Genomic DNA, 13,184 nt, shown 5'->3' with positions numbered 1-13,184 from the left:
AATTTTTTAAAATAACACACATATTGGGACTACCAGTGTGGTGTAGTGGTTTGAACACTGGGTATGTCTCTGGAGACCAGGGTTTAAATCTCAATTCAGCCATAGAAACCCACTCTCTCATCCACACAGTAAAGGCAAAGGCAAACTCTGCCTGAACAAATCTTGCCAAGAGAACTCAATGATAGGGTTCACTGTAGAGTTGCCATGGATTAAAAACAATTTGAAGGGACACAACAACAGATACATTTTGGCTGAGATCCTGCATGGGAGACATAGTGACAATAATAAATAATAATTGCTGGTGAGCAAGGCATCAAAGGATGATGATCCAGCCCCCTACCACCAGTGATCCAAGGTGTGACAAGCTATTGTAGCTGCCTAACGTCTAAGGTGGGTTTGGTAGGGAGGGGCATTTGTGGTTGTTGCAATGGTGTAACAACTGTAAATGTGAATTGCAAAATTTACAAGGTCATAAGTCTATCTTACGACATTGTAAATGCTGAACAGGATATCAGCCATTTTCTAAGAAATGAGGGGAAAAGTCTTGTAGGAAATTAAGCTGCACTTCCCTGAAGGGTCCCTCACCCAAACCCCCATTTTTAATAGTTTTGCAAGCATGTCTTTAAAGAATAAAAGGAAATGGTAGTCCAAGCAAATCAAGCTTCCAAGCACCTTTGAAGAAAACCCCCAAACTTTTTTCCAGCTTTAACACACACACACACACACACACACACACACACACACACCCACACCCACACACACCCACACACCCACACCAGACAGAAATTGCAATCTTACCAAACTTTTTCAGGCATTCCCCCTCTCCCTCAACTCTGCTTTGGATAGGCATCAGTGCATAATCAATGCCCCTTACTGGCCAAACTAAAGTGAAATCAAGGGTAAAAAGAGAAAGGAATCCAGTGCTTAAGCAGAACTGAAGAAGAAAGATCTTTGAACCATACCTTTGTTAATAATGGTGCAGCCTATGTGTGTCTCAGATCAGGAAGGGAAATTGTAATGAGATGATTTATGGTAGAGTGAGGAAAGCTGAACCATTTAGGGGTACCATGGTTAGGAAGGATCGAATTAGGGGAATTTTAATTAGCTCAAATATTACGAGAGGTGTGTCCTAACAACGCACGCACAGGATCGTGTCCCTATGTGTATACCAGAGGTCGTCTAGTCCACCCCCAAGAGAAAGAGACTCTGATACCAATGAGGTGCAATTAACTATAAACATTTATTAAAGCCACACAACAAAAGGGATCACACACACACACACACATTCAATGCTATAGCAAGAGAGGGGTGAGTTTGGGGAGTAAAGGAAGGAAGAGAGAGGCACTGTTGGGAATATTTACCTTAGACGTCTTCTCCAAGGAGTGATGTAGGATGGATGGTGGGACATGGCCGTGGGAACGGGAAAGGAAAGAGCGGCCGCGGTGGCTTTGGAGCTGAGTTCCAGCGGGCAAAGCTAAACTAAAGGCCCGGTGACAGTGAGCTTGGCTTCGCTCAAGTGATTTCAGAAGAGCAAGATGCTCTAGGAACTCAGGCTCAGAACTGGAAGCTCGACGAGCCCACTGGAGGGCTGGAAACTAGGACCTTATATAGGGCTAAACCTATCCTCAGGTGATGGCTGCCTGGTGGGACAAAGGCGTTGATTGCTTATCTTTGTCTAAGCTGAACTTTACATGGTGGTTGCACAATGCAAGAGGTCTGCCACTTTTCAGAAGAGCAGATACCTTGATGGCTGAGCCGTTAATTTAATTACTGGCTCATTAGTGAGGAAGCCATATCTATTGTCTTCCTTGCAGAGGGTTCTGCGAATCTGGTTTAGCAACTCCCAAAACTTCCTCTTACAGGTTTGAATCTACAGTGGTACCCCGGGATACGAATTACCCAGCTTACGAATTTTTCGGGATACGAAAAAATCCCATAGGGATTTATTGTTTCGGCTTACGAAGGTTTTTTCGGGTTACGAAAAAACCTCGGCGCTATTTTCAATGGAGCCGCGGCAGAGCCGCGGCTTTTTTTCCATTAGCGCCTATGGCAATTCAGGTTACGAAGGTTTTTCGGGTTACGAAATTAGCCGCGGAACGAATTAATTTCGTAACCCGAGGTACCACTGTACCTTTTTCTGAGGCCATGCCTTTGCAAGGCAGCTGAATACGTGGTCTGCTTGCCTTTAGGTTAATGGCGGCTTGCTGTGGGGTCAGTCAGGGTCATGGCTTCAGACCGCATGGCACCCAAAATTTTATATAAAACCATACTTGGTAACACCATTTAGGGTAGAGAAAGTAGGAACAGATCTGGGGAAATTGGCTGGAATCCTGTTGGGGAGGTACAAATGTGTAAGTATTGCAGTTACAGTGTTATATAAGGTTGTACTGTATAAGGTTTTTAATGTTATGTCTGTGATTTTATATTGTTTATATTGATATACAGTGGTACCCGGGATACGAATGCGCCGCCTTACGAAATTTCCGGGTTACGAAAAAAATCCATTTAAAAAAACTGTTCCGGGTTACGAAGGTTATTTCGGGTTACGAAAATTTTTTTGGTGCTTTTCGGCGCTATTTCGCACGAAATCGCGGCTTTTCCCCATTAGCGCCTATGGCTTTTTCGCCTTACGAAGATTTTCGGGTTACGAAAGCGGCGGCGGAACGAATTAATTTCGTAACCCGGGGTACCCCTGTATTGTTATATTGTTATGTGGAATGTTGGAAACTGCCTTGGTCTTAGAAAGGCGGTATACAAATAAAATTTTACTTAGTTACTTTACTACTTACTATACAGTAATCCTCACTTACTAGGCAGCAACTGCTGCAATTCATGAAGATCTGTTTGGGAAGCAGCTAAATATTTATTTTTATTCATTAATTATTTATATTTATTTTCATTTCTTTTTATTTACTGTATTTATACCCCACTTTTCAGGAAAGCTTTCCCATCCCCAGCCATGAATGATCTCCAGTGTGAGAGGCAGAAGCAGGATTCCGGATGCAGTTCCCCTCATGGGAAATGGGTAGGACTGTCAGCTGCCTGCTTCCTGCTCAACAGATCCCTGTTGATCACATTTTCATGGTCCCTATGTATCCTCAAAATTAGGGGCTAACTAGCGATTGTGAATACAAAACAGGCACAAGTAGGTGACTTGTCTAGGTTATGCACAACAAGATTCTAACCATTAACAATAAGATAGGAATACCCATAAAGCAGAAACACTGAACTACTACATTCAACATTTTTAAGGCAGCTACTACTGAGTCAGGCTCAATATTTCCCCAAGATGAACACTGTTTCTTCCGACTCATGATGGGAATTGCATTCAGTAATATCTGGAGGATGCCATGTCACCTACCACCTCTTCATACTGGTAGTGTGTTAAGATGCATACGTGCATTTTTCCAATTAGTCAGTCAATATATCAATCCTGGCATCAGCCTTGTGTTGTGCTTTCCATATGGAGGCACCAAAATTCATGAGAGAGGCCCTTTAATTAGCACTGTGGTGCTAATTCCATGTTTTCTTATGAAAAAGCACACTGCCAAACACATGCATATAGAAGCAGTATGATATAGTGGTTAGATTTTGAAAGTTCATGTTCAAGATCCCACTGAGCTATTAATATTCACTAGCTGACTTTGGAGCCAGTCATTCCCTCTAAGGTCCAGTCCACACTGCAGAAATTATCCAGTTTGAGACCACTTTAACTCAATGGTAGGGAATTCTGGGAACTGTAGTTCTGTAAGACATTTAGCCTTCTCTGTCATAGAGCTCTGGTGCCACAATAAACTACAATACCCAGGATTACTTAGCACTGAACCAGGGCAGTTAAAGAGATCTCAAACTGGATTATTTCTGCAGTGTGTTTTGGACCTGAGTCTCACAGAGTTGTTTGAGAGCAAAGTAGTAAGAACAAAATAGGTTTTGTTGGGAAGATCGACTGGAAAAGAGAAACATATCCCTTGAGAAAAGGGGTAGCAGACAAGAGAATGAATGTGATACCCCAAATGTCAAGGAATGGGGTATTGAAAGCTGTTAGAAGCAGGAAGTACACAATCCCTTTAAACCTAGGATAGTCTAAAAAGCCTAACCAGGGCTTGTTAGCAACTTGATACTTTCTTCTTGGTACATATGAAGCCTATGGAACTATACAATGAGAAGTCATGTTTCATTAGATCAATCTGGAAGAGACCATAGTTTGATGGAATGCATCAGTTCTTATAATTCTTTCCCTGATCTTTACTCCAGAGAGGACACAGGGATATCAACAAAATGGATGGAAAAGTAGGAAATGAACCATCCTTACAGCCAGTGCTGGGTTTATGGGAAAGCTAAATAAACTATTGCTTGAGGCTTCAGATTATGAGGGACATCTAAATGCAAAAAAAATTACTAAATTTCAGCTTCTACCTAATTGTTGGAATATTACACATTTGCTATGGGGCCTCTTTTAGACTTGACATAGCTCGGGGCTTTAGTAAGTCTTAATTGGGCCCAGATTACAGTGCAATCATATACGTCACTATTCAGATGCAAACCCTATTGAATATCATAGGGCTAACATCCAGGATAGTGTTTACAAAACTGAAGCCTTAATCTAGGAAATTTGCATAGGCATTCTGTAGATCACAGAAGAGCATCAAAGGTTTGAAAACACCTTCAGATCTAGGAAGGGAGAAATCCTAAACATCTGCTGAAGAAGGGATTTTTTTGGAGTAGGAGGGCAGAAAGGAGGACTTGCTTGCTGCAATATGTCTCTTTTCAATGTGATTTTTTTTTTTTTAAAAGTGTATGGTTTGTAATAAGCTTGAGAACTAAAATTAGTTCTCCTCCTTAAGGCTTGATATTTTGCAAGACTAGGATGGCATTTGTAGAGTGAACTAGCTCAAAGCATCGTGTTTTGCTTTGCCTGTACCTGTTCTCCAAGTTTTAAAAATCTGTGGGAGAAATTTGGCCCTGCCTTACTGGCTGAGGTTCCGACAGCCAATTTCTGCCATCCCTTCTCTTCCTCATGTGGGAAAATTCTAGTCGCTTGTGTCCTTCAAATCCTAAAGATCTGTAATCTATTTTTAGTTTTATTTATTTGATTTGACCTTAGCCCTGTAGCTCCATCCTATAGAATCCTGGAATCTGTAGTTTTACAACATTTTTAGCCTTCTACACGAGAGTGCTGGTGCCCCACAAAACTACTAATCCCAGGATTTTGTAGGATGCAGCCATGGCAGTTACAATAGTGTCAAACTACTTGCTTTCTACAGTCTGGACACACCCTTTGACACCCTCTCTGTCTGCAGTGTGTATCTGATACAGTTTATGCAAACAGAAACTTTAAAATCCAATAAAAGATTAAAATGTCAGATCACAACAGGGTGCAGACTGATATGATTCTTTCAAGGTTTTCCGGTGACTATTGGATCATTCAGATCTCCACCTCTATGGGCAGGCAGAGAGATCTACCACCAGTGGGGGGTGTGTTTGTGTGATGAGACTTAGGATGCCCCTATGTGTGGAAGCCTCTGTTTTCCTTACCTTGGTGATGCCAGTACACTGGTACCCCGGGATACGAATGCGCCGCGTTACGAAATTTCCGGGTTACGAAAAAAAATCCATTAAAAAAAACTGTTCCGGGTTACGAAGGTTATTTCGGGTTACGAAAAAATTTTTGGTGCTTTTCGGCGCTTTTTCGCACCAAATCGCGGCTTTCGCTATTAGCGCCTATGGGGCTTCGGCTTGCGAATGCTTTTCGACTTACGAATGGCGCCGCGGAACGAATTAATTTCGTAACCCGGGGGAGCCCTGTAGTCTGATTTTGAGAGAAGCAAAAAGGGACAACAGTGTAGGAGAGTGGTTCTCAAAACTTTTCCCCTTGTGACCTCCTTTACATCTACATCTGCAGTATATGATTATGGTGGAGTATGGTGGAGTTGCCTTCTTTGGAGGTTTTTGAACAGAGGCTGGATGACCATCTCTCAGGAGTGTTTTGATTGTGTTTTCCTGCATGGCAGGGGTTGAGCTGGATGGCCCTTGGGGTCTCTTCCAACTCTATTATTATATGATGCTACAGTATGTTCATGTTTTTTACTGTGCAAATTCTCATTCACACATTCATGTATGTTCATATTTTAACATCTTTTAAGGAAATAGTTCTCTCCTTTTTCCTCAGGTAGAGGGTAAGAGATAGAGTGCCCTCCTTCTCTTTCTATTCCTCTCCAGGACAGAAAGGTTTGAGAAGCAGATGAGAGACAGGCGGGAGAGGAAGAGGGATCAGGTGTCCAGGTCTCATGTCCACCCCTCCCTCGAGCAACTCTCATAGCTATAGCAATAGCATTTACACTTCTATACCACTTCATACTGAACTAAACAGTCTCTAAGCATGTAAGCCAATTGCTCCCAACAAGCTGGGTAATCATTTTACCGATCTCTAAAGAATGGAAGGCTGGGAGGCCATCATGATTGAACTCACAACATTGTGGCTGCAGTACTGGCATTTAACCAGTAAACCACATTTATCCACTGAGCCATCAGCGCTCCTCATGCCTATCCTGGGTCCCATCCCACCATTTGTAAACTGCTAGTGTTGGAGAATTAGGGGGGAACTTTGGATCTGACTTCCTATTCCATGAACCCACCATCTTTGGAGGCTGGTTCTCTGGGAAGGCTATGCTCCACCATTAAAGAGGGGGAAAAACCCGTATCAAGAAGAAGATTTAAAAACAACCACATTTCTCCATACTGCATAATGAACTCAAATAAATGGTTTTTTTAATTGTGAATTTTAAATGATGAATTTTAAATGTGGATTGTTATGATATGTATGTGTCGTATTTGTCATTTTAAACTGATGTGTGTTTTTAACAAATATTGTGTTTGTAACTAATGTTATGTATTTGTTAACTTGTTGTTGTTCTCCGCCTTGACCTATGGAAAGAGGTGGGTAATAATAATAATAATAATAATAATAATAATAACAACTACTTGAAATTAGATCAAATTTCTAATCTTGTCATATAAAGTCCACAGGCCAAATTTAAAATGCCATTTTGAAAATGAAATAAATTGATTCTAATTTATACTGCTGAAATAGGGGGTACTCTTGGGGATAACCAGGAGGAAAGTGAAAGTGGAGCTCCACTCAGTACTCAACACAAATTCTTGGGTTCAGAATTCTTTTAAATCAGAATTTTAAGTTTGTGCTAGGCTCCAGTTGGTGAATCTCAGAATTTGGACTCTCATCTTGATGTTCTGAGAGAGAGGCCCTGCTCACCATGCTGTGGCTTAGTGAGGTTGATTGGTTTGTGACATCCAGCAAGAGTTGTGATGCCCACCTCTGCATGTGGGAAGTTTCTAGTGTCAAACACAGCATGATGTGTTTTCCTAGAGTATTTGCTGGCTGTTAACCTTGCCATTCATCACTGATGTTTCAAATATAATATTCTATTATATTATCATTGCTTTATTATTTTATTAATTGATTTTCATGTGCTTTATAAGAGTAAGCATTGTGTGGTGGTCTGAGCATTAGACTAATACTCTAGAGACCAGTGTTCAAATACCAGCTCAGCCGTGGAAACCACTGGGTGCCTTTAGACACATAACATACTCTCAGCCTTGCAGGAAAGCAAATGCAAACCTGCTCTGAACAAATCTTGCCAAGAAATCCCATGTTAGGTTTGCTTCAAGGTCACCTATAGTTGCAAATGACTTGAAGGCACACAACAACATAATGTACTTTATTAGTTTTTACTCTTCTAATTTCTTTAAACCATGGAAAGCATTATCATTTTTTTCATAAATAAATAAATATATTTTTCTAAAAAAACCAAAGTGGATCCCACAAGTTGAAGGTTGCCCACCCATGGATTAGAAAATGAAGAATAAGCATGCTTTTTAGTACTGTTGTCTCTCCCACTTTGCACTGCTGTTGTATTAAAGCTATGCATTATGGTGCATTCCAGGTGATGTTTCTGATATTTTTGATGTGTGGTCCTGATGGATAATTACTATCATGATTCATATTCCTGCAATTCCAGGTTCTGTTTTGCTTTTTTCCTGAGATCTGAGGTGATCATGGTAATGGGAAACAGTAAGCACACAAGAGATATATTATTTGCTCTTTCACTGACATAGTCAGAAAGTCAATTGTTGGACTACAACTCCCGAATTCTCTACCACCCATGCTTCAGGAATCTGGCAGCTGTCATTTGAATTTCCCCAAGTCTTTCTTTCCATGGCTTGAGTCTTTCTAAATTACAAGAATGGATGCTTATCACTAATGAAAACTGTTCAGAGTTGAGTTTGGACAAATTACTTTAGTGGACTATGCCAAATTCCCCCAGCCAACATGGGTTTAGACTTTTTTTTTTTTAAAAAGCAACTTTCTGAAACTCTGGTTCTAAGACTTACTAAATGTCTAGAGATGACATATCCTTGATGCCACATGCAAGGAAGAAATTATGATTTTCCTTGTTACTTCACCTATTTAGCAGGAACAAAGGAAATCAGTGAAATGCTTGATTAACTTACAAACCACTGGACATTTTGAAAGCTATCAGTTACATTCTTTGCAAAATCTAATTTACGTTGTCCAAGGCAGGCTAATACAAGGCATTTTATTTTATTTGTTAATGACAAGGAAATTGATACCTTTTAAAAGGATCTGCTGTGCAGAATTACTCATGTTATGATCTAAAGGGAGAGGTTTTGTTTATTGGCTCCCCCCCTTGTAACAGACATTAACTGGGCTTTAAAAACTGAAGAAAATTACATTCTACCTGTCAGCTACCTAACATACAAAATCAAAAAATATTTCTATAATAAGAATATCCCTAGATGAAAGTGTGTGTCTCAAATCTGAAATGATATTGACTAGGATATTAAAATATTCCGTAATCTTCATGGTCATATATTACAACTCCCTAATAAATTGTTGTTTCTGGGTTTTTAAAAAAGAAATAAATGCACAACCACACTTGTAACAACATTTACTCGAGTGTAAAGTGACAAGAAGATGCCAGCCATGGAGTGGATGACAATAGCCATCAAGGCTCAATGGAATCTATAGAGGTGCCAAACAGACTGAATGGGAACATTTCTTGGCTCATGGCCTAGGATACTGGGTGGAAGGGTCCCAGCACCTCTGTTGCATCTGAACTGTTCCGTGGGAATGTTGTTGTCTGCTGTTGCAAGTATTGCTCAGACTACAGATTGCAAATGGGATATTAGGTATTCATTCTCTGGGTAGCAGCTTTAGCAATTAACTGCATCCGTGCTGTACGTGACAGATGTTAGCGGTTCCAAGGAAAACTGTCCTAAATTTAAATCCCAGGCCCTGCCTGCACTGAAAATTATTCAGTGATGCATCGGTCAATCTCATTACATGGATCTTGCCAGGGAACATGAAGGTCACTGCTTGGTTATACATTTTTCACTTTTATAACCCATTCTCTCTCCAAGGAGTTGAAAGAAGCCTACATGCCCCTTCCTATTTTCTCAACAGCACTGTGAGGTAGGCTAGGAGAAAACAGAGTGACCAATGCAAGGGGGACATGATGAGCTTCATGGCTGAGTGGGAAATCTGAACTCAGATCTCCTCAGTCAAGGTCTACCACTTCATTCACTAATGCAACACTTAATTTAATTTAGCCCTGTATAGATTAATGACAAAACAAGCAGAGGCAAGAGTTGTGTGCAGCTCTCCTTGAAAAAACCTGGCTGTGATATGGAGTATTTTTCCTCAGATTCTTTCTAGGCTCCAGGATGTCTTTCTTAGGCACAGGCTTGAATGGGTGAAAATAAATCTTATTGAATGCCTTTTTGCCCAACTTGGCTGCATCTCATACCTGATCCAGACTCCTGGCATACGTTTCAAAGAATGGGAAATTATCACAGGTTAGAAAAGTACATCAGGGGTCTGGATCGGGTATGCAATGTGGCCAAGTTGGGCAAAAAGGCATGCAATAAGATCCATTTTCACCTGTTCAAGTCCATGTCCAGCCCATGCCCAGATCAAGTGAAAATTGATGTGCGATAATCTCCTAAGTATCATGGGAATATCCTAGACACAGAGTAAAACTCTCTCACTCTGCAAAGTCCAAAGTATGCGCCCAGTCACTCAGGGAAAGGAGGGAAGGGGTTGAGTATTGCATGCAGGAGCAAATGGCATGGAAGGGATGGGACAGGAGTTGGGAAGTCCCAAAGAAAAGAAAGGAAATATCAAACAGCAGGAAGAGGGAGCCCAACTTACACAATGTCAGAAATGCCCTTTGGCAAGCCACATTGACTAGTGAGGCTTAACAAGTCTCCAGAACCATCTTTAAATATCTTAAGCAATGTCATGGGGAAGAAGGAGCAAACTTGCCCCTCCCCGCTCCACTGGCTAGCACAGGGACAAATAGACTTAAACTACAAGAGAAGATATTCCACCTCAACTTTGGGAAGACTACTTTGACTGTAAGAGCTGTTCAACAGTGGAATGGGTAGCCTTGGAAGGTGGTGGGCCTTCCTGCTTTGGAAGTTTATTTTTAAAACAGAAGTTGAATGACTATCTCTTAGGAGTGATTACAGTCAGCCCTCCATATCCACAGATTCTGCATCCATGGATTCCACCATCCATGGCTTGAAAATATTTCTCCCAAAATTATTCCCAAAAGCAAATCTTGATTTTGCTATTTTATATAAGGAACATTAATTTACTGCGCCACTGTATATAATGGGACTTGAGCATCCATGGATCTTGGAATCAGTGGGGTGGTGGTGGTGGTCCTGGAACCAAACTCCAGCAGAAACCAAGGGCCCACTTTAGTTGTGTATTCCTACGTGCCACAAGGGTATTTGTGTACCAGATGACCCTTGTAGTCTCTTCCATTTCTATGAGTCTCTGATTCTATGATTGTTCTTTGATGTAGATAAACCTCCTTGAATTCATCACCTGGATGTAACAATGTTATCTGGGAAATCTACAGGATTTCTGTTCCCTAAAAATCTTTGTTTAGGATAGCAAACAAACAAACAGGTTTTCTCAAGCTGTGCACATCTTTTATATACAACTGTATCCAAATTAAATTAGAAAAATGAAGTGGCTGCTAACACTTTAGTGATTTTTGTCTTGTTTTCTATCAGCTTAATCATGCCCTGTCAAATACGCCAAGCTCAAATCTCCAGTTTTTGGCCACAACCTCTATTTTGGGTAATGGGGAACAACTAAAGTCACAGAATATATTTTTTCTGATTGTCTTTTTATTTGCAAACTGAGTACACTTAGGCACAGAAACACCTGCTCACCATCTTAAGCAAGCGGAATATCATTCTGGCACAGATGTCTGTCCCTCTGACAGAGCTTGAGCTGTCAATCTTCCTGAGCAAACCTGCCCTGATTTTATGTGACTAGAGAACCAAGTAGCTTGGAAAGGATTAACTGGGTGACATCTGTTTGGCTAGCCAGCACTCAGAGCAGGGAGGTGCTGTTTCCCCTCTGTTCTTTCTGAGAAACAATTCATAATTATAAGAGATAAATAATGATTATTATTATTATAAGACACTCCTTCCAACTTTAATCCATCATTAATTGATCTAAGTGTCAAATTCCAAAATAAACCTGGGGCTAAATTATAACTACAAGCAATGTGCCTATTTATGCAGTACTTATGGCTTTCAGTGGGAACATTTTTAGTCACATATTTTCCCCCTTGGGGGAGGTTAGAAAATAATGAAATCATATATAGCTTAGCCCTGAAGGTGAAACATGAAGGATCGATAGAAAAATCTGAAAGAAGAAACCAATGACAGTTGCAAAATAGCTGCAAAATGAAGCACATTTCAAGGAAACTTTATGTTGTGGGAAATGCCTAATGTTTCTTGATCAGACATGAACTTGAGCTCACCTAAGCAGGCAAACCAAGGTTCGAATACTCACTCAGCCATTGAAATCTACTGGGTGCCCTTGGGCGAGTCACATTTTCTCAACCCTAGAGGAAGGCAATGGAAAGCCTCTCAAAATGCAGAAATAGTGTCATTTTAAGATTGCCATAAATTGGAAATTGATTCAATAGGCGTATTCTGTTTGCGATTAAAATGAGAGTTTAGGTCCAAGAATCAAAAATAAGAGAATAGGGGACTTGGATGTTATCTGAATACAAATATTTATGCTTAAGTTGGTCTGTTTGTTTGATGGTTTGTTTGCTTGTTTATTTTTAAAGTATTTATATCTATTCATCTAGTATCACAGGATTTTATAGATAAAACCAATTTAGAACAACATAAATATAAAACAATGAGAAATAAACAATTAAAAACAATAATAAAATTAAATATGTAATTTGCATTCATTTTATACATTATGAAATAAAACATACAAAATTAATAATTAGCATATACAAATGAATATTTAATGCAGAGTAAAACAGTTAGAACCTGTGCAGCTATGGGCAGACTCATTAGACTGTAATGGCTTTAATAAAAAAATGTTGTGTTTGAATGTGACATGGGAAAAAAGCCACTGTTGAATTTGACATCTAAGGGAATGATACTCCATAATTTGGTTTCAACAACAAAAATGGCCCACTCACATCCTCACATAGTGTATTGCTCCCAGCAGACCTCAGTCCTCAAGCAGGGTATGCACAGAGTTTCAAATATCAAGCTCCCACAATATTTCAGGCATTAAATGTCATCAAAAGCACTTTAAATTCAGACTAGTCCTAGTCCAGCACTCTTGTATGTGTATACATACAGTATATACTTGACTATAAGTCAACCTCATGTATAGGTCGAGGGCAGATTTTGGGGCCAAAATTATGGATTTTGATATGACCTGTGGGTAAGTCTAGGGTAAAACATAGGAGCACGTAATGAAGGATGTAAAGGATGAAGCAAGGAAAACAATGATAAAGAACTTACAAAATCCCAGCAGGCATAACTATTTGTGCTCATACTAAAGGCTGGTTCGATGAGAGAGTAGAAGGGGGCCAGTGCTTCCAGGGCAGATTAAACTTTTTCTTTTCACCAGGGTGTGTGTGTGAGAGGTAAAGTAAAGTGCTTATGCTGATCCCTGGATAAGTTGATTCAAGTTTTTTGGGGTCAATTTTTTAACCTAAATGTCTAGACTGATGCATGAGTATAAACAGTACCTATATATACATATATACATCTGACCTAAATTATGTCAGAATTAAGAATACCAT

This window comes from Sceloporus undulatus, chromosome 4 (genome assembly GCF_019175285.1).
Source record: "Sceloporus undulatus isolate JIND9_A2432 ecotype Alabama chromosome 4, SceUnd_v1.1, whole genome shotgun sequence".
NCBI classification, from domain to species: domain Eukaryota; kingdom Metazoa; phylum Chordata; class Lepidosauria; order Squamata; family Phrynosomatidae; genus Sceloporus; species Sceloporus undulatus.
The sequence above is the reverse complement of the archived record's forward strand: the minus strand, read 5'-3'. Positions refer to the sequence as shown.